This window comes from Emys orbicularis, chromosome 5, assembly GCF_028017835.1.
Source record: "Emys orbicularis isolate rEmyOrb1 chromosome 5, rEmyOrb1.hap1, whole genome shotgun sequence".
In the NCBI taxonomy this organism is placed as follows: domain Eukaryota; kingdom Metazoa; phylum Chordata; order Testudines; family Emydidae; genus Emys; species Emys orbicularis.
Genome location: NC_088687.1, coordinates 4,195,665 through 4,215,904, shown reverse-complemented (window position 1 = coordinate 4,215,904; position 20,240 = coordinate 4,195,665).

Genomic DNA, 20,240 nt, shown 5'->3' with positions numbered 1-20,240 from the left:
GGGAGGTGGGGTGGAATATGATGGCAGATAAGAACCCTGTGGACTGAGTTTCAGACCGATGACCTTGACAAAGCATTTAAAAGAGTATCTTCATTGGAAGAAAGCTGCCCTCATTCTAGAGGTCAAATCTATTTGTATGTGTTTTGTATTTAAAATTGATAAATGTAATAAAAGCAAAAATCAGTATGTCCTTGTCTGAGTTCATGTAAAGTCTGTTTCTTCTCTTTAATAAACATTGCTTAAAGTAAGAAACTATTCATTGAAATAAATATGCCTAAATTACTGAATTGCAAAAAGAGGGGGGGAAATAAGAAGCTCTAAAACTTGTTCTCTTGTTTCAATTGTTTCAATTTTTTAGGTTAGACAGATGTTTTATTTTTATGTTACCAATTACAATTAAAACCAAGATAAGTCCTATTACACTGCTCTACAGCCAAAATGCTTCTGAAATAAATGTAGTCAAACTTTACTAACTCTGGGTCACTGAGAACGAAAATGATGCTTAAAATTGTTGAATGACTCTAGTTTTCAAGATATGCTATTGGGTCAGTATATACGACCCTTGACTTGGGAATGGTGGAGGATAAGTGAGTTATAAAGGGAAGGGATCTCAATTGAAACCAGAAATGACTAAAATACATCTTTGACTGGATCTATGAATAAATCTATGACTGGGTTTGGACAGTACTTGCTTTTTAGGCAAAACAATGAATAATGCAATCTGAAGCTGGTATTGCGTCATACATGATATGAATTGCATCATGTTATTCCTAGAAGTCATGGATGATGCGATCATAACAAAGCTTACATCACTCTGCTGAACAAATTGCCCTATATCAGCTCTAGAAATCATACAGTGTCGTGCTCTCTTATTTGTCAGTGTTTGATTTTGCAAAGGGACACATTTCTGTTTAGCCAAAGTGAGCAGAGATGCCTCGTACTTGTGTGAACAGTGCAGATAACTTCTGCTATGTTTGTGGTGAAGTGACTTTTGCATCACAAAAGCGCAGTATAACCACTATGGTTAAGAAAGCCTATCACCTTTATTTTGGCTGCAAAATTGGAGATCAGGACAAGAGGTGGGCCCCACACATATGCTGCAACACTTGTGCAACAAATCTTCGCCAGTGGTTGAACAGGAAAAGGAAATCTATGCCTTTTGCAGTCCCAATGATTTGGAGAGAGCCAACAGATCATACCAGCAATTGTTACTTCTGCATGGTGCCTCCAGTTGGGAAAGGTGTGTCAAAGAAGAAAAAGTGGACTGTGCATTATCCAAACATTCCATCAGCTATACGCCCAGTACCCCACGGAGAAGGACTGCCGGTTCCTGATGCACCAGAATCATTCTCACTTGAGTCAGATGAGGAAGAGGAAGAGGATGAAACTTCTGGTCCTGAACCATCAATGTCACAGGACCCACATTTTCTCCCATCCTCCTCCTCTGAACCACACCTCATAACACAAGGTGAACTGAATGACCTTGTCAGGGATTTGGAACTACCCAAGAGTAAGGCAGAGCTGTTGGGCTCCAGACTACAGCAGTGGAATCTCCTGGCAGGTGATGTTAGGGTTTCCATGTTCCGTGACCGTCAAAAGGATCTTGTCCCATTCTTCTTCATAGAAGGTGATCTTGTAGCCTGCAACGACATCGATGGTGTGATGGCAGCCCTCAACATCGTTCACGATCCAGATGAGTGGAGACTGTACATTGATTCATCGAAGACAAGTCTTAAAGCTGTTTTACTGCATAATGGAAATGTTTTGCCATCAATTCCAGTTGGTCATGCAGTCCATATGAAGGAAACCTATGACAACATGAAACAACTTTTGAGGTGCATAAACTATGACCAACATCAGTGGCAGCTTTGTGGCGATTTGAAGGTTGTTGCTCTCTTGCTTGGTCTGCAGACTGGATACACAAAGTACTGCTGTTTTCTCTGCAAATGGGATAGTCGTGCAAGAGATTCCCACTACATCAAGAAAGATTGGCCACTGCGACAGTCATTGGAGCCTGGGAGGGAAAGTGTTCAGCATCCACCACTTGTTGAATCAAGGAAGATTTTGTTACCACCCTTACACATCAAGCTGGGTCTGATGAAGAACTTTGTCAAGGCCATTGACAAAACACAAGCAGCTTTCAAGTACCTCCATGGAAAATTTCCAAGGTTAAGTGAAGCTAAGATAAAGGAAGGTGTCTTTGTTGGTCCTCAGATTCGTGAACTTCTTCGAGATGATGCATTTGACCATGCACTGCGTGGCAAGGAAAAGACAGCATGGAAAGCCTTCCAGTTAGTGGCAATACATTTTCTCGGAAACAACAAGGCAGACAACTACAGGTTGTTGGTGGAAAACCTCCTCAAGGCATACAAAAGCCTTGGTTGCAACATGTCACTAAAGATACATTTTTTGCACTCTCATCTAGATTTTTTTCCACCGAACTGCGGAGCAGCAACAGTAGCCAATCAGTTGTTTTAATTGTCATATTTGAATTCAGCACATCAAAATACATAATAAATAGCACATTTTATCTCTGAAGCAGACGACTTCTCAAAAATTGTAGACCAGTGTTATGCAAGAGATTATTCATGCTGCTAGAATTATGAAGTGTTGTGTGTTTAAAATGTACAATTTCCTCTTCTCAAATGCGCAGTGATGTTTGGTGATTTCAACCAGTGCTTAATGTTATGTCTGGATTTGACTTTCTGGAGCGTGGTTCTGGTTTGAACAAAGAAAGCTCTCCGAACTTGGACACAGACCCTTCCCCGAATGGAATGTTTTGCATCCCATTGCAAAAAAGCTATTGTTGTCATTTAACCTCGTAGTTACACCCCCAAAATCTTCTGACCACAAATTACTGCTTTGAAAACCAGCAATGAGGCGCCAAGGTGCAGTAGTCAGCCAACCTACATATCATCAGATGATAACAGGAGGTCAAATATACAAGTCAGCTGGTGCTCGGTGACTTCAGATATGGTTTCTGTAACAAATCCATGACCTGATGGTGTGTGTGTGTGTGTGTGTGTGTGTGTGTGTGTGTACTATATAAACATGATCTGGAAGATAAAACCTTTTGCTCTACAAACACAGGTCCCTGCTACTTGAGCTAAAAGAAAAGTTGTGTTATGTGCAGGGCTTGAATTGGGCCAGTACATAAAGGAATGGGTTATATACACCATACCTAAGCTGCTTTCTTGTTCTCCAGAATCTTACTTAAAAACAAAACAAAACTGAAAGCTAAGTCTATCATTGTTATAGTTGTGAAGAAAACCTTAGAAACATGACCTGAGTTTAACTGATGCAATTATATATACCTGAGTGTGATAAGAGCCTGGAGTAATAGCTGTGAGAATAAACTGCCCCATTCTGCTCTGTGTATTAATTCTCATGCCAATGATACTTTATATGTCAACATTAACTATTTCCCTACTCATCAACGAAGGGAGAGGAATACAAAGATCTGCATAATCTACTCTCAGCTGAATGTTCATTTTGGTGCCACAAGAGGGCAGAGACTGGTAAATACCACTGCACATTTTACTATCCACTCAAGAAGACACCATGCCCTAGGTCTCCAGCAGGGCATCTGAGATCCACCAAGGGGAAAGCCAAGACAAAGGAGGCCAGAGAGTGCACCCTATGAGCATTTGAACAATTTATGGAGAATTGCGTCTCATTTTGGTATCTCCGGGGTTGGAACTTGGTTTATTCATAGATTCCAAGGCCATTGTGTTCATCTAGTCTGACGTCCTGTATAGCACAAGTCATAGAAGGTCCCTAAAATAATTCCTAGATCATGTCTCTTAGAAAAACATCCAATCTTGATTTAAAAATTATCAGTGATAGAGAATCCACCATGACCCTTGGCAAATTGTTCAGTGGTGGAACTTGTAAGAATGCCACTACATATCTCTTCCAGTTCAATCCCTGATTATCTGACACAAGTGGCTGGACTGATCTCTCCTGCAGGCCAAACTCTAGAAGATGGCAGTACATGTACATTACAATCAGGGCCATGCAAACATATAAAAAAAAGTCTCCAGAATTGTTGAGAAATTATTTGCAACTTTATTCTGGGCCATTTTGTGGACCCCAACATTTTGTTTTTCAGCACATAGTCATGAAATGATCTTGACATCAATACACACATTTTTGAAAACACTGACCTTCAACATTTTTAGATTTTGAAAGTTGAAATTTAATTTGAAGTTCTTTATTTGAAGAAAAACCATTTCACTCTAACAATATTTTTAAAAGGAAACATCCAAAAAAAGAGTGGGTTGTCACAAGATATTTTCTTGTCAACAGTGTTCAAAATGTATCCCTTTAAGAAGGGTAACATCATTTTAAATCTCAGAACCCATTTAAATCCCATGGCATGAACCTTGGGCTGTCCCTCTGCATGGTGTGAATTTCATCCCAAAAGAGGAACTGAAACAAGGAAGGACAAAGGAGAAGCAAATGAAAAACTTATCAAAGGGACGCTAGCCTGTTTTTCACCTAATGGAGCCTCACCTGAAAGCATGACGAAGTAAAGCAAATGAAGCTTTATGTTCTCCATGTGACGAAGCAATGGTAAACAGAAGTACTTTTACCTCATATGAATAAGAAGTTTTTGGATGACCAATTCCTCTCTAGTTTATGGCTAGGCTGTAGCACAGTGAATGTCTCCACTGATTTAATCCTTCATGCTGACTCAAGTGTCCTAGTTTCCGACTTCTGCTTCATCTTATCTTCTCTGTGTGGATATTGATCAGAGAATGTTACGTGACCCTCCTTTTAGAACTCTTCTCAGTCTGTTAGACTCTATACTTCTCTCATTTACTTCTTACATTTTTTCCCCAATTGTTTTCCTCTTCTAACGCGGTGCAGAGCTCCCAGGAGCCAACTCTTGGATTGTAACGAAATGTTACTCTAAGCATATTGTATGAACCTGGTTGCTCCGTAAGGTACATCTAAACTGCAAAGAGAGACCCACCTCCGCGAGTCTGAGTCTGGGTCAGTTGACTTGGGCTCCTATAGCTTTGGCTGTGGGGCTAAAAACAGCAGTGTAGGTTTTCTTGCTTTGTCTGGAGCCTGGGCTCCCAGACCCTCCCATCTGCCCAGGATTCAGAGCCATGGTAACAACCTTCTGTGCAACATCCAGCCAGCAGAGGGCTCCATAAGCCCTCCAGTGTGGTGAAGGGTTGGAGCGGACAAGGCTCTGGAAGGAAGTGGAGGCTGCATAAGACTCGGTAGCAGCAGACCGGACACAGGTGCTGCAGAGCCTGAGCCACAGCTTCTAAGTGCTGACGACAACAGTTATTTGTCGAGCACTAGTGCAAGCCCTGCTAGCCTGTCAGTCAATCTAGGCTGAGACGTTTGCTCCTGCTCGGTCCCAACTGCTGTGTAGACGTGCCCTCCGAGTTCAAGAGGGCACGGAGCCTGCTTAAGCAGAGCCAGTTGCAGGATTGGAGCCTTCGTAAATTATTAATTTAATTAAGCCAACCCCGAGAAGTGCTGACTAGCTATAACAACATTCTGCTCTAGGGATGCCAATTGTGGTTGGATGTTTTCCTGGAGATTTCATCACATGACATAATCTTTCATTAAAGATTAATCTTTAATTCCTGGAGACTCCAGGACAATCCTGGAGGCTTGGCAACCCTATGCCACTCCTAGCCACGCTGCATGTTGCCTAGCTCACTGAGCAGTGTCATAGGCCTGGTCCACACTAACCCCCCACTTCGAACTAAGGTACGCAAATTCAGCTACGTTAATAACGTAGCTGAATTCGAAGTACCTTAGTCCAAACTTACCGCGTGTCCAGACGCGGCAGGCAGGCTCCCCCGTCGATGCCGCGTACTCCTCTCGCCGAGCTGGAGTACCGGCGTCGACGGCGAGCACTTCTGGGATCGATCCCAGAAGATCGATTGCTTACCGCTGGACCCGGAGGTAAGTGTAGACCTACCCATAGACATCAATGGGATTAGTCCTACTCAGCGTGAGTAAAGATATAGGGTCTGGCCCCTTAGTGGGAGTTGAGCACACCTAGGGATTTGGCCTATTCCTCATAACAATAGGCCCCTGTTATAATATGCCATCACAAGGGTGAGAATTTAAAGATGGACAACCAAACTGCTGAACAGTTTGGAAAATATCACTGGAAAGAAGAAGCGAATGGAGCGGAATTTGCACAATCCAGAGAGAGAAAGACTGATGGGTAGGGGTTGGATATTGCAACAGCCAGACGCTTGTGATTCACCTGCACTCGAGTGTGTGTAAGACTCTGCAGGATCTGGCTCCAACATGAAAAGTTTCTATATGTGAGGAAAAGGGGGTAGAAAATTGGCTTGGTCTAGATTGTGCAGTCATTGTTCATCTTAAATGGCCAATGGCTCACCTTAAGTTAGCGCTCACCATCATAAGGGTTGTGATTGGCCACTCTAGCCATTTAGCGTTAAGTAAATGTCTAAATTTAAGGAATGAAACAAAGGGGGGGGGGGAAACAGAAAGTGTTCTTTAAAATCGGTGAACAAGATGATGCACTAACCTGCCAAGGGAGGGTTAGGGATGTTGATCACTGGAGGTAAAAAAGTCAAGACTAGACAGAGAACATCCAGCGGGGGTGGGGGTGGGGGGTTGTATAGGCACTCTAGGAGCTCTATGCTGCAGTGAGAAATGGTGAGTGGACCCAAGCACTCGACATGATGTAAGAATGGAAACATCTATTCAGTGAGAAATCACCAACATTTGCAACAAACATTATTCACCACCAATGAAATGACCAGGAAGATCAGAGACACGAGAGGCTGGTTCTGTTCCTAACATCTAGGAAAGGTAATCCAGATAAAATACTTTTCTCTTTGAGCCCTAAATACATCTTGTTATTTTCCCCCTTCCTTCTAATCCGTGTGATGGCTTTAAAATTGCCTCAACTTCCCCGGTGAATAGCCTGCTGCTTCTTTTAGTCCCTTCTTTATCTTTTGTGAAGCGTCTAGGTTCCATGGCTTAGATTTTCTTTCTACCACTTATAGGATATTGCTGGATTGTGACCAGTTTTGTGTCTCCATCAGGCCTTGAAGTGATTATCCATGCTTTTGTCACTTGGAGATTAGATTAGTACAGGTCCCTAGGCTGCCTTGCCTGATAAGGCATTGTATACATTCCTGCTGGTGCAGAGAGCAGCTAACAGGTTCTCTTTAAATGGAAGGTGAATTGAACACATTTTCATCTGTTCTGAATGTCTTGCATTAGTTGCCAGCTAAACAAGGCACAGGTTTTAGAATCACTCTCTCAAGGCTCTCTCTGGATTCTGTCCAGCACACTTTAGCTTTTTATGCTCCTAAACTCTGCCGAAGCAAAATCTGTTTAGTCTAGTTTTGTTCACCAACTACAAGGGGCGACAGCACCTCAAGTGTCCCAATTGTGCGATTCTTATATACCACAGGTGTGCAGTGTGTGACTAACCTATCTTCAACTAGATTATTGCTGCCTCACGTACCAGTTATAGGAGGAAAAGCAAAATGTGCTTGCAATGCCATGCCACTGATCAGGAGCAGCACCAGTCGGGAACATCAGCATTGCGAAGAACACAAGAGAATTTTCAAGGGATGAACATTCACCGGTTGGAGCCAACTGTAAAATACAAGTGAATACAAATAGCATTAGACTAAATTCACCCTTATGCAGAGGGCCAGCAGAAGGACTATGAACTGCTTCCACCTTAGTGTTTTATCCTGCCACCCGTCACCGTAGTACCTGGGCTACTTCCACATGAAATCAACAGCAACAGCAAAGTCTCAAGTGGACTTCATGGAAATTCTGACACATCTTCCTTTCAGGGGTAAAAATTCTCCTCGGGGTTGTGTTTCTAAGGTTTTTCTTTAGTTTTGTTTTTGATTTGTTTTTTGGGGTTCTTTTTGGAATTGGGGGGATTTCTAGAGGTTGGGAATAGAAGGGGTGTTTCAATTTTGAGCATTACTTTTGCTAGAAAGGCTTTGCAATGTTTACTAAAAATGGTCATACTCTGGAGTCACCTGATCTCCTCAGGAAGTTTGATCTTCTCATAGACTCATGGTCTTTAAGGCCAGACTGGACCATCATGATCATCTAATCTGGCTCCCTGCACATTGCAGATCGCAGAATCTCACCCACTTCTCCTGTAATAGACCCATAACCTCTAGCTGAGTTCCTGAAGTCCTCAAATCATGGGTTAAAGACTTCAAATTACAGAGAATCCACCATTTACAATAGTTTAAACCTTCAAGTGACCCGTGCCCCATGTTGCAGAGGAAGGCAAAAACCTGCAGCATCTCTGCCAATCTGACCCAAGGGAAAATTCCTTCCCAACTCCAAAGACGGCGATTAGTTAGACCCTGAGCATCTGGGAAAGACCCATCAGCTAGACGCCTGGGAAATAATTCTCTGTAGTAACTTTGAACTCTCCCCAACTTGTGTCCCATCACTGGCCGCTGGAGATATTTGCTGCTAGATCGGCTACATGCCCTTGTAGGCAGTCTCATCATACCATCCCCTCCATAAACTTATCAAGATCAGTCTTGAAGCCAGTTAGGTTTTTGTCCCTACTGCTCCCCTTGGAAGGCTGTTCCAGATCTTCACTGATGGTTAGTAACCCTTGTCTAATTTCAAGCCTAAACTTGTTGATGGCCAGTTTATATCCATTTGTTCTTGTGTCAACATTGGAGCTTAATTTAAATAACTCCTCTCCCTGCTATTTATCCCTTTGATGTATTTATGGTGAGCAATCACATCTCCCTTCAGCCTTCTTTTGGTTAGGCTAAACAAGCCAAGCTCTTTGAGTCTCCTCTCATAAGGGAGGTTTTCCATTCCTCAGATCATCCTAGTAGCCCTTCTCTGCACCTGTTCCAGTTTGAATTCATCTTTGTTAAAAAATGGGAGACCAGAACTGCACACAGTGTTCCAGATGAGGTCTCACCAGTGCCTTGTATGACAGTCCTGACACTTCCTTGTCTCTACTGGAAATACCTTGCCCAATGCTTCCTAGGACTGCATTAGCCTTTTTCATGGCCACATCACATTGGTGGCTCAGAGTCATCCTGTGATTAACCAATAAACCCAGATCTTTCTCTTCCTCTGTCACTTCCAACTGACAAGTCCCCAGTTTATAGCAAAAATTCTTATTCTTAGTCCCTAAGTGCATGACCTTGCACTTTGCACTGTTAAATTTCATCCTATTTCATCCTATACAATTGTCAAGATCATCCAGATCTTCTTGTGTGATATTCTGATCCTCCTCTGTATTGGCAATACTTCCCAACTTTGTGTAATCTGCAAATTTTAACAACACACTCCCACTTTCTGTGCCAAGGTCATTAATAAAAAAATTAACTAAGACTGGTCCGAAAACCAATCCCTGAGGAACTCCACTAGTAACCTCCCTCCTGCCTGACTGTTCACCTTTCACTATGACCCGTTGTAGTCTCCTCAGGAATTTTGATCCTCTCCATAGAGAAGGCCTTGTTCCCAACTCTCACTAGCTTCATCCTGGGCTTTGTGTACCCACTTCACCTTTATTTTGAAGACTTCAGTTGTGCATAGGCTTCATGCCTACCCTCTGCATGGACTAGATTTCACTTCTAACTGATTTTTATTAGAGATAATCCTGAATCAAACCTGTGATTCCAAAGACTCCTGTATGTGCATTTACTCTGACAAAAGTCTTGCGTATAATATATTCCACATATGGGAGCTCCAACTAAATTGAACTCTTTATTTGATCTGATGGATCAACAGTATGATTTCCTTATGGTTCATGTTAATTTGGGATTTTTCTTGGTCTCAGAGAATTGGCAAAGTACCCAACTGCCTAGTTACCCGCCACACTAATTGTTTGTATCATTGTTTTAAGAGGAGGGAAAAGGGTGGTCAGGGTGGGCATGCATCTTCAGGAACACTGGCCTGTACAGAAAGTTACAAGTGGGGACTTTCTTTCCAAACCAGAAGATTACAGTGGGGGATGTTGAAATGCCCATAATGATCCTGGGAGACCCGGCGTACCCCTTATAGCCGTGGCTCATGAAACCTTACACAGGAAACCTGGACCTCAGCAAGGAGTGTTTCAACAACAGGTTGAGTAGGTGCCAAATGACAGTGGAATGTGCCTTTGGCAGATTAAAGGCATTCTGGCGATGCCTTTATGGCAGTTTAGACCTTAATGTGGATAATAGTCCCATGGTCAGAGCCATGTTGTATGTTGCATAATTTCTGTGAAGCTAAGGGTGAAAGGTTTGTTCAGGGGTGGAGTGTTGAGGCAGACTGCTTGGCTGCTGATTTTGAGCAGCCAGATACCAGGGCTATCAGAGGAGCCCAGAGCGGGGCAATTCGAATTAGGGAGGCTTTGAGGCAACACTTTGAAAATGAGAACCAGTAATGTGTATCTCTGTGATTGGTGCTGCACTGTTACATTACATGTAGTTTTCCTAGGAAGTAATGGTGATATTTGGGGCCTTGCGTTCCATCAAGCACATGAATAAACTGCCTCAATTTGTAGAAAACAAATAAAGATGAGTTCACATTCAAAAACTTTGCTTTTATTGCACAAAAAACAACACACACACACACACACACAGACACTTGGTGGGAAAGAAGGTACCAGGGAAGGGCAGACTTTCACAGCTGTGTGTAGATCCAGCTATCATTGTGAAAGTTGTCTTAGGGGGTGGAGTGAAGGGGAATCCGAGAAGTCCCGGGAAGCGGAAAGGACTGTGCAGGTGGAGTTTGGGGGAGGGCATGAGAAAAAGTTCTGAATGTGCTGCAGGGGAGGGCGGGCACGGATCTGCTTAGTCTGCAGCATTATTAAGAATTTCAGCATCTGCATTTGCTCCTCCATGACTTTAATCATCCGCTCAGTAGCATCCTTAACAAACTCCTGATTTTCTTTTCTGTCCTGCCTTTCAGCTTCCCTCCACTCCTTGCGTTCCATTTTCTCTGCATTGGAGAAATGCAGTACCTCCCAGAACATGTCTTCTTTGCTCCGTCTTAGTGCTTTTTTATCTGGTGGAGACGCTCGGCCAGCATGTGTGGGGTGTCATGGAAGCCCACATCTGCCAAAGCACAAGGAACAATGCACAGAAGCATGATTGTTAAATTCATGCACATCATTGAAACATTTCAGTAAAATACACCTTTTGCAACATAAAAATCACTTTCTTACTGACCCTTGGCAAGCACACATCTCTGCGAACACCCAAAGCATGGTGAGTGTTGGCGGGGGTGGGGTGGGAGGGAGGCGCTCCACATGGGGAAAAGAGCACTCACTCTGCAAGGGTTGTGATGCAGCCGACTAGGGAAAAAATTCTAAAATTCTCCCACGCTTTTCCATGGGCAGGGGTCATTCTAGCAGACATCTCACTGCTGAGGGTAAGCAGAGAAATCTACTACATGCTTGTGGCTTCCTCCTTGGTCCCTATGCTGCTCGCCTGTGTGCCACTTTGGTCCCTGCACAAGCGATTGCCAAACGGTGCAGGAAAGTTTATTACGATGGGGGAAGGAACAAACCAGCTCTGCCAAGGAACCTTCGGCTCAGGATTGCCGAGTACCTCCAGGAAACTTTCCTGGAGATCTCTCTGGAGGATTCCCATGAGATCTCGATGTGCATCAACACCCTGTTCTGCCGTACTGATTAGCTACCCAGGCAAATGTCCAGCTCATAGAAACACAGCCAGCCTTATACATTTCTATACCATGAATCCACCCCCGCACTACACAAACCACAGCCACTTACCAGGCGTCTCCTCTCCTGCTTCTTGCTCACTGGAAAGCAACTGCTGAGACTGGCTAGGCACCTCTGGAGTGGTGAACAGTTCCTGGCTGCCTGCCCCACCGAGCGACCCCGCGGGAGCTGCACATCCTCATCTAACTCCACCTCTTCATCAATGACTTCGTCCTCCAGGTTAGGTCCTCTTTCCACCGCCTCCAGGCTCACCGAAGTAACCACAGGGCTCTTGGTGGTGGAATCACCACTGAGGATAGCGTCCAGCTCCTTATAGAACCGGCAGGTCTTTGGCACAGCACCGGAATGACACTTTGCCTCCTTCGCCTTATGGTATGCCTTCCTCAGCTCCTTTATCTTCATTTTACACTGCAGCATGTCCCAATCACAGCCCTTTTCGCACAAGCCTTGAGAAATCTGCCCGTAGGTATCCCAGTTCAAGCGCAGCTGGGACTGCAGAGCGTCCTCTCCCCATATACTGAGCAGATCCATCCGCTCCGCAGTGATCTAAGCGGGAGAGCGTTTGCTGCGATAAACCACTGTGGTGACCTGGGAAGATGTGATGAGACCTCTCCATGCAGAGCAAACAGGAAAGGGAATTTCAAAAGTTCCCAGGGCTTCTAACGGGAAGGGGCAGATGGCTGTTTACCTGGCTGCAGGGCAGTGGAGTTCAAACTGCTGACCAGAGCGGTCACAACGGGCATTGTGGGACACCTCCTGGAGGCCAATTAAAGCGATAAAATGAAGCGTGGTGTCTGCACTGGCACTTTGTCGACAAAGATTTAGAGGAAAAAGACATATGTCTCTCATCAGGGTGTTGTATTTGTCACCAAAACAGGGCATTTTTGTCGCCAAAAGTTGCATCACAGTATGTACACATTCACTGTTTTGTCAACATAAGCTGCCTTTTGTCAACAAAACTCTGTAGTGTAGACAAGGCCTAAGACTAGAGTTACATTGAAACCTTCCAGCAAGAACGTTTTAAGTTTGTATCTAATTTCTGTGTTTCTAGGCTGTGAACATAACAGAGCTGTGCTGCTCACCATTAGGAAGCATCTTCTCAAACTGTAATGACATTCACCACTGTGTTACGCCACATTTACACGGTTGTAATTCCATTGATTTCACTGGGGTTCCTCCAGGACAAAGCTGGGATAACTCAGCAGTGAATGTAGCCCATAGTCTGTACAAAGAGGCTCCTTTAATTACAGGAAACAACAATATTTTCATGTGGCCTAGGTAAATGATGTGTTCATTTCAAGTCATTTATGTCTCACTTGCTCAATGTACCTTTCACACTCCAATTACGACACTAATTACCGTTTGTGGGAGATTTGGTTTTGTTTGTTTCTTTTCATTTCTTGTAGGCTAAATAGTTTAAGTAATACCTTTTCACACTATTAATAAAAAATAATGCTTTGGAGCTTTAGACCAGTAATACTGCCAGGCTAACATTGATAAACAGCTGGAAGTGGACAATACTACCCTCTCATTTGTTTCCTTGGTGAACAACACACATAAGTCTCTGAATTATTTGCAAACAGCTCTTAGCCCAGTAATTATTATGTCATTGACATCTGAGATTGAAGCCATTATGCTGACAAGGTCATTAAAATTTGAGTGTATTGTTGAATATCAATAGATGAGTGTTCAGAATAGTTTCTTTTTTTTTAAAGAGTGCTCAGCAGAATTAAGATATTGAACTTGTGCATCCTTAAATCTTCCCTAGACAATGTGTCTTTCCTTCCTCTTGACTAAATCTATTCTTCAATTAGCTGATGAGCTTTTGACTTTTCTCATCTGCGTTTATCTGTAACAACTGTTCCACATGTGACACTCCTTTCCCCATCAAAGTAGGTTAGCTGCTGCCTGTGTGGAGGGCTACCCAGAGAATACAAAGGAATGAATCATATGATTATGCATGGTGTTTATAAGAGCCCTACTATGCTATCTCTCTGTCTGTATCTGGCTGTTGTTTTCTTTAGGCCCATAACAGTCGTATTTTACAATACACAGTCATGTTATACAAAATATGTCCATATGGGGGGAGGGATAGCTCAGTGGTTTGAGCATTCGCCTGCTAAACCCAGGGTTGTGGGTTCAATCCTTGAGGGGGCAACTTAGGGATCTGGGGCAAAATCAGTACTTGGTCCTGCTAGTGAAGGCATGGAGCTGGACTTGATGACCTTTCAAGGTCCCTTCCAGTTCTAGGAGATAGGATATCTCCATTAATTTCAAAACCCAAACTGTATATGCAGATGAAATATCTATCCCCTCCAAATGCCTACTTCTTTCTAACATTCTGGAGAAAGGGGACTCTATAGGCATGATCTGAAGATCAATCAGACTCAGGCTCTGTCAGACCAGATGGGAAGGCATTTTAGAGTCAAAGCCCTGTCCTGCAAACATCCTGTGTACAGTTCCTTCTAGGACTAATCTTGGAGCTGCTGACTCCAGAATTCCTAGTCATCTGAGTTGCTGGGGTAAAGCCCTAAGAGAACTTGGGGCTGATAGTTATCTCACAGCTGTCAGAAGTTAGGCTATTAGAATCACTAGTGCTACATGAGTTTCAAAAATGTGTGAGATCAGACTCAAACCTGTGGCATCTAATCATCATTATTTGTTTGTATTCCTATAGCACCCCGTGGCTCCAGTGAGAACCAGGGCCCCATTGTGCTAGCTGCTGTGCAAACCCAGAATAAGACATGGTTATGGCCCCAAGGGCCTCACAATCTACTTTAAATCAAGACATCGCTCACTGAGCCAGATCCTCAGCTTGTATAAATCAGGTGGCAGGAGAAAACCCAATTTTGCTAGCATCCTAAAATGGGATCTCAATAATGATGATCATCATTATAATGATAATTATATTTCATGAATTCATATAGCACCAGAAGTAGAGCTGGTTGGGAACTTTCCAACAAAAAGTTTTCATCAGAAAACCAAACCAAACCAAACTTGTTCCTGAAAGTATCGAGTTTGACAAAACACCCGATTGGGGGGGAAGGGGGGGGGGAATTGGTTAAAGTTTTGAGATTGTCAAAATGTCCCAAGTTTGGATTTTTCATTTTGAAATTTTAGTGAATTTACAACAAAAAAGGTTTAAAAAGCAATGGGTGAAATCAAAACATTTAAAAATGTTTGAAAGGAAACATTTCAATTGACCTGAACAAAATTCTTTTTTCGGATTTTTGGGTCACAACAATTTTTGAGATTTAACTTTGGGGCACGGGAAAATTTCAAAATGTCAAACTTTCCTGGGTCAGGGAAACCATTTCCCACCCAGCCCTAACCACAAGGAATGCAATTGGCTACACCCACTGTACAAAGAATAGAATGAAAGGGGAATCCAGGTAAGGGAGTCAGAAAATAATTAGATGTATTTGGAGTGATCTTGAGAGCAGCTTTCTGTCTGGATTGAAAGGGGAAAGGTGAATTGGGAGTCCAGTGAACAGGAAGTGGCAGTAATCAAAGCATGAGTTAAACAGAGCATTGTCCTGACAGCATAGAGCCATGAACACCAGGTTTTGGCCCATTATATTTGAGGTGACAGGGCACATCCAGGAGGGGATGTTGGATAGATTAGGACATGTCTCAGATCTAGATGGAGTGGAGACGCTTGCACTGCCTGAGCCTGGGCTATAATTCAGGGGATAAAAGTGAATTACTTTCCAGTGTTATAAATCTGGTACCTTTCAGAAGCCCTACATTCACTTTAAAAAAGAGGAATTCCTGGGAAGAGGCCAAATGGCCATACTAGGGAAGGCCATGGCAGTGACAAGAACGGTGCTCGCAAATGCATGGCTGTCAGAAGACTTTGATCTGCTTCCCTTTGTCAGCCGCCAAGAGGTTAGAGGGTTCAACAGAAACTAAATGCACCAGGATTAGAGCTGTGCAAAGCTTCATCTGTAAACCTCTGTGAATTTGGAGGTCAGACACAGAAACCAGTATAGGCAGGGCTCTGTTTACTTGGGCACATGCTCTAGTCTACTGCTGCTGGAAACAGCACATGTGCTGTCAGTCAAAATTAGCAGGAGATACAAGTGCACCTAGCCCTTCACCTTATTCTACGGGGTTCACAGACATCAAGCGTCATCTCTGGCCTCTTCAGAGAGGAGACTCCTTGGCCAGAAAAATCAACCCCTTGCTTGGTATGGGAGTCAAGAGCAGAATCCTGAGCCAAGATCCCAACACATGAGTGAAGGAGAAGAGAACTCCCAACCCAGCTCCTGTTAGAATCATAGAACCATAGGGTTGGAAGAGACGTCAGGAGGTCATCTAGTCCAACCCCCTGATCAAAGCAGGAGCAACACCAACTAAATCATCCCAGCCAGAGCTTTGTCAAGCTGGGCCTTAAAAACCTCTTAGGATGGAGATTCCACCAACTCCTAGGTAACCCATTCCAGTGCTTCACCAACCTCCTAGTGAAATAGTGTTTCCTAATATCCAACCTAAACCTCCCCCATTGCAACTTGAGACCATTGTTTCTTGTTCTGTCATCTGGTACCACTGAGAACAGCCTAGCTCCATCCTCTATGGAACCCCCCTTCGGGTAGTTGAAGGCTGCTATCAAATCCCCCCTCACTCTTCTCTTCTGCAGACTAAATAACCCCTGTTCCCTCAGCCTCTCCTCTTAAGTCATGTGCCCCAGCCCCCTAATCATTCGCGTTGCCTTCCGCTGGACTCTCTCCAATTTGTCCACATCCCTTCTGTAGTGGGGGGGACTGAAACTGGATGCAGTACTCCAGGTATGGCCTCACCTGTGCCGAATAAAGGGGAATAATCACTTCCCTTGATCTGCTGGCAATGATCCTACTAATACAACCTCATATACCGTTGGCCTTCTTGGCAACAAGGGCACACTGCTGACTCATATCCAGCTTCTCGTCCACTGTAATCCCCATGTCCTTTTCTGCAGAACTGCTGCTTAGCCAGTCCGTCCCCAGCCTGTAGTGATGCATGGGATTCTTCCTTCCAAGTGCAGGACTCTGCACTTGTCTTTGTTGAACCTCATCAGATTTCTTTTGGCCCAATCCTCCAATTTGTCTAGGTCACTCTGGACCCTATCCCTACCCTCCAGCGTATGTATCTATCCCCCCAGCTTGGTGCCATCTGCGAACTTGCTGAGGATGCAATTAATTCCTTCATCCAGATAATTAATAAAGATGTTGAACAAAACCGGCCAGGACCGACACCTGGGGCACTCCTCTTGATACCGGCTGCCAACTAGACATCGAGCCATTGATCACTACCCATTGAGCCCGACAATCTAGCCAGCTTTCTATCCACTTTATAGTCCATTCATCCAATCCATATTTTTTTTAACATGATGGCAAGAATACTGTGGGAGACCATATCAAAAGCTTTGCTAAAGTCAAGATATATCACATCCACTGCTTTCCCCATATACACAGAGCCAGTTATCTCAACATAGAAGGCAATCAGGTTGGTCAGGCATGACTTGTCCTTGGTGAATCCACGTTGACTGTTCCTGATCACCTTCCTCTCCTCCAAGTGCTTCAAAATGGATTCCTTGAGGACCTGCTCCATGGTTTTGCTGGGGACTGAAGAGAGGCTGACCAGTCTGTAGTTCCCCAAGTTCTCTTTCTTCCTTTTTTAAAATATGGGCACTATATTTGCCTCTTTCCAATCGTCCAGGATCTCCCCCGATCGCCACAAATTTTCAAAGATAATGGCCAATGGCTCTGCAATCACATCAGCCAACTCCCTCAGCACCCTTGGATGCATTAGATCTGGACCCATGGACTTGTGCACATCCAGCTTTTCTAAATAGTCCTTAACCTGTTCTTTCACCACTGAGGGCTGCTCACCTCCTCCCCATACTGTGTTGCCCAGTGCAGCAATCTGGGAGTTGACCTTATCTGTGAAGACTGAGGCAAAAAAAAACATTAAGTACACCTCTACCTCGATATAACGCTGTCCTCGGGAGCCAAAAAATCTTACCGCGTTATAGGTGATACCGCGTTATATCGAACTTGCTTTGATCCACCGGAGTGCGCAGTCCCCTCTCCGCCCCCCCCCCCCTGGAGCACTGCTTTACTGCGTTATATCCGAATTTGTGTTATATCGGGTCGCGTTATATTGGGGTAGAGGTGTATTTCAGCTTTTTCCACATCATCTGTCACTAGGTTGCCTCCCGTATTCAGTTAGGGTCCCACACTTTCCCCGACCTTCTTCTTGTTGCTAACATACCTGTAGAAACCCTTCTTGTTACCCTTCACATTCCTTGCTAGCTGCAACTCCAATTGTGCCTTGGCCTTCCTGATTACACCCCTGCATGCTCGAGCAATATTTTAATACTCCTCCCTAGTCGTCTGTCCAAATTTACATTTCTTGTAAGCTTCCTTTTTGAGTTTAAGCTCACCGAAGATTTCACTGTTAAGCCAAGCTGGTCGCCTGCCATATTTGCTGTTCTTTCTGCACTTCAGGATGGTTTGTTCCTGTGCCCTCAATAAGGCTTCTTTAAAATACAGCCAGCTCTCCTGGACTCCTTGCCCCCTCATATTAGCTTCCCAGGGGATCCTGCCCAGTTCCCTAAGGAAGTCTAAGACTGCTTTTCTGAAGTCCAGGGTCCATATTTTGCTAACTATATATATAAACTAAATATTTCCCATACTGTTTTTCCCATACAAAATATTTTCATACTGTTTACCTATGAATAGTACTATTGTAACTCAGCCCTGAATTCACACGACTGTGGCTCTTTTGGGTCATGTTGATCACTAAATTAGCTCTTGAAGCACGGAGGTCTGAGTGTCACTGCTGTGGAGAGTATTTAGAAGGAAATCCCCTCTTTTCCAGTCTTTTAGAGGGTGTTATAGAAGGCAATCATTGTCTTTTGGGGGGAAAAGTGAAAGTTAGTTGAGCTGGGCTGGGCTGTTGGTAAAGTCCCATCCCATTTCTTAAAAAACCTTCCAGTTCAGCTGTCTCCCTGCCAGTAGCTGTCAGTCAGCTCCACCCCCGACCCCAAGTCAAAGGGAGTGATGGTGGACTAGCCCTCCCTTCATTACTTTGCCCACCAGTTAGGCCTAACTTCTGACACACCAGTTTTGGGCCGTTGACTTTTGGTCCCACATTCTCCTGTATACCAGTCCTTGCAGAACAGTAGGTTCTTTTGTTTGGACTAACCCAGTCTTTCCCCCCCTCCCTTTCGTACCCTTTCCCATTAGTATTTATTGTTATGGATTAGTATGACATTTTATGAACTTTCATTCATTTCTTACAGTTGAGCTTACAATAAATGTAGTTTTGTAGGCCCAATTATTACAACATTTCCCTGCAACTAAATGCCATCCCCAAAGGTCTGAGCAGCTTCCCTGTACTGTGCTGGCTTGGCTTGCTCCCCCACGTTAGGGGTCTCTTTTTCCCTCACCCTCCATCTGGGAATGGCCATGCTGCCTGGATAGTGGCACATACCCCCCCACCCAGGAACTGGGTTCTGTGGGCAGGCTATCTTTTCTTGCCTAAGCAGGTTTTTTGCTTTTCTTTTGTGCAGAGAAACTTTTCCCCAACCTGGCCATCTGTAATTACCTTTCCTAGCCATGCCTTTCCCACAGAAGTCAGGGGAACAACCAGACCTGGGAAGGGCTGTTTTCCACTTTGCAAACATTTTGTGCATTTGTAAATGAATTTTACTCATTCTCAAAATACATGTGAAAATTACCAAACTGACAGGTCAAATGTCATGAAGGAACGAGGATTAAAATGCAATTCCTTGACACCTTGAGCATCAGCTTTCTGGAGGAGAACACACGAGGAAAGACTAGTTTTGATTAATTCCTAAATAACACAGGAGAGCCGGCGAAGAAGTTACTATAGTTGAGCTGTTATGTAACCTTCACAACCAAAAATAAAAATAAAAATTCCATTCAATGAAGTCAGTAGGAGATTTTTGCAGACTTCAACTGAACTAGGATTTCACCCAAGGTGTTTAGGGGAGGGTTCATATTAAAAGGTAGCATGAAGACATTGAACTTTATAAAGAAGAGTTATGAAAAAACAATTACGGAGCAGGTCAAAAAGTGCCTAAAGCCAAAATGGATGAAATTAAATCTTTAGACTCTGCTTGAAGGGCTATGTAAGCACGCCAAATCAATGAGTGAATGCGCACATACCCAAACAAACAATACCCATAACAAGCAATAAAGCAAGAAGGCAAAAATAACTCCAGCGTGGTGAAATGGCAAGGTCCAAGTATCATTCAAACCATGTAGGCTGAGATCCAGCTCAAATGAAGCTCCCCACTTCAGGAACACATCCCTAGTCAGGAAAGCATTTCAGTACTTATTTAACATTGAAGTCAATGAGATTTAAGCAAATGCTTAAAGTTAAGCATGTGCTTAACTGCTTTCTTGGGTCAGGGTAATAAACTATGGCAGGTAAAAAGGAAATTATCAAAGACTAATGCTGTTAAGTCAGTATTTTCCCTCCCTCACTCCCCTACCTCCCTGCTCCACAGCTGGGATGCTGTGTTCCACCTTGATCA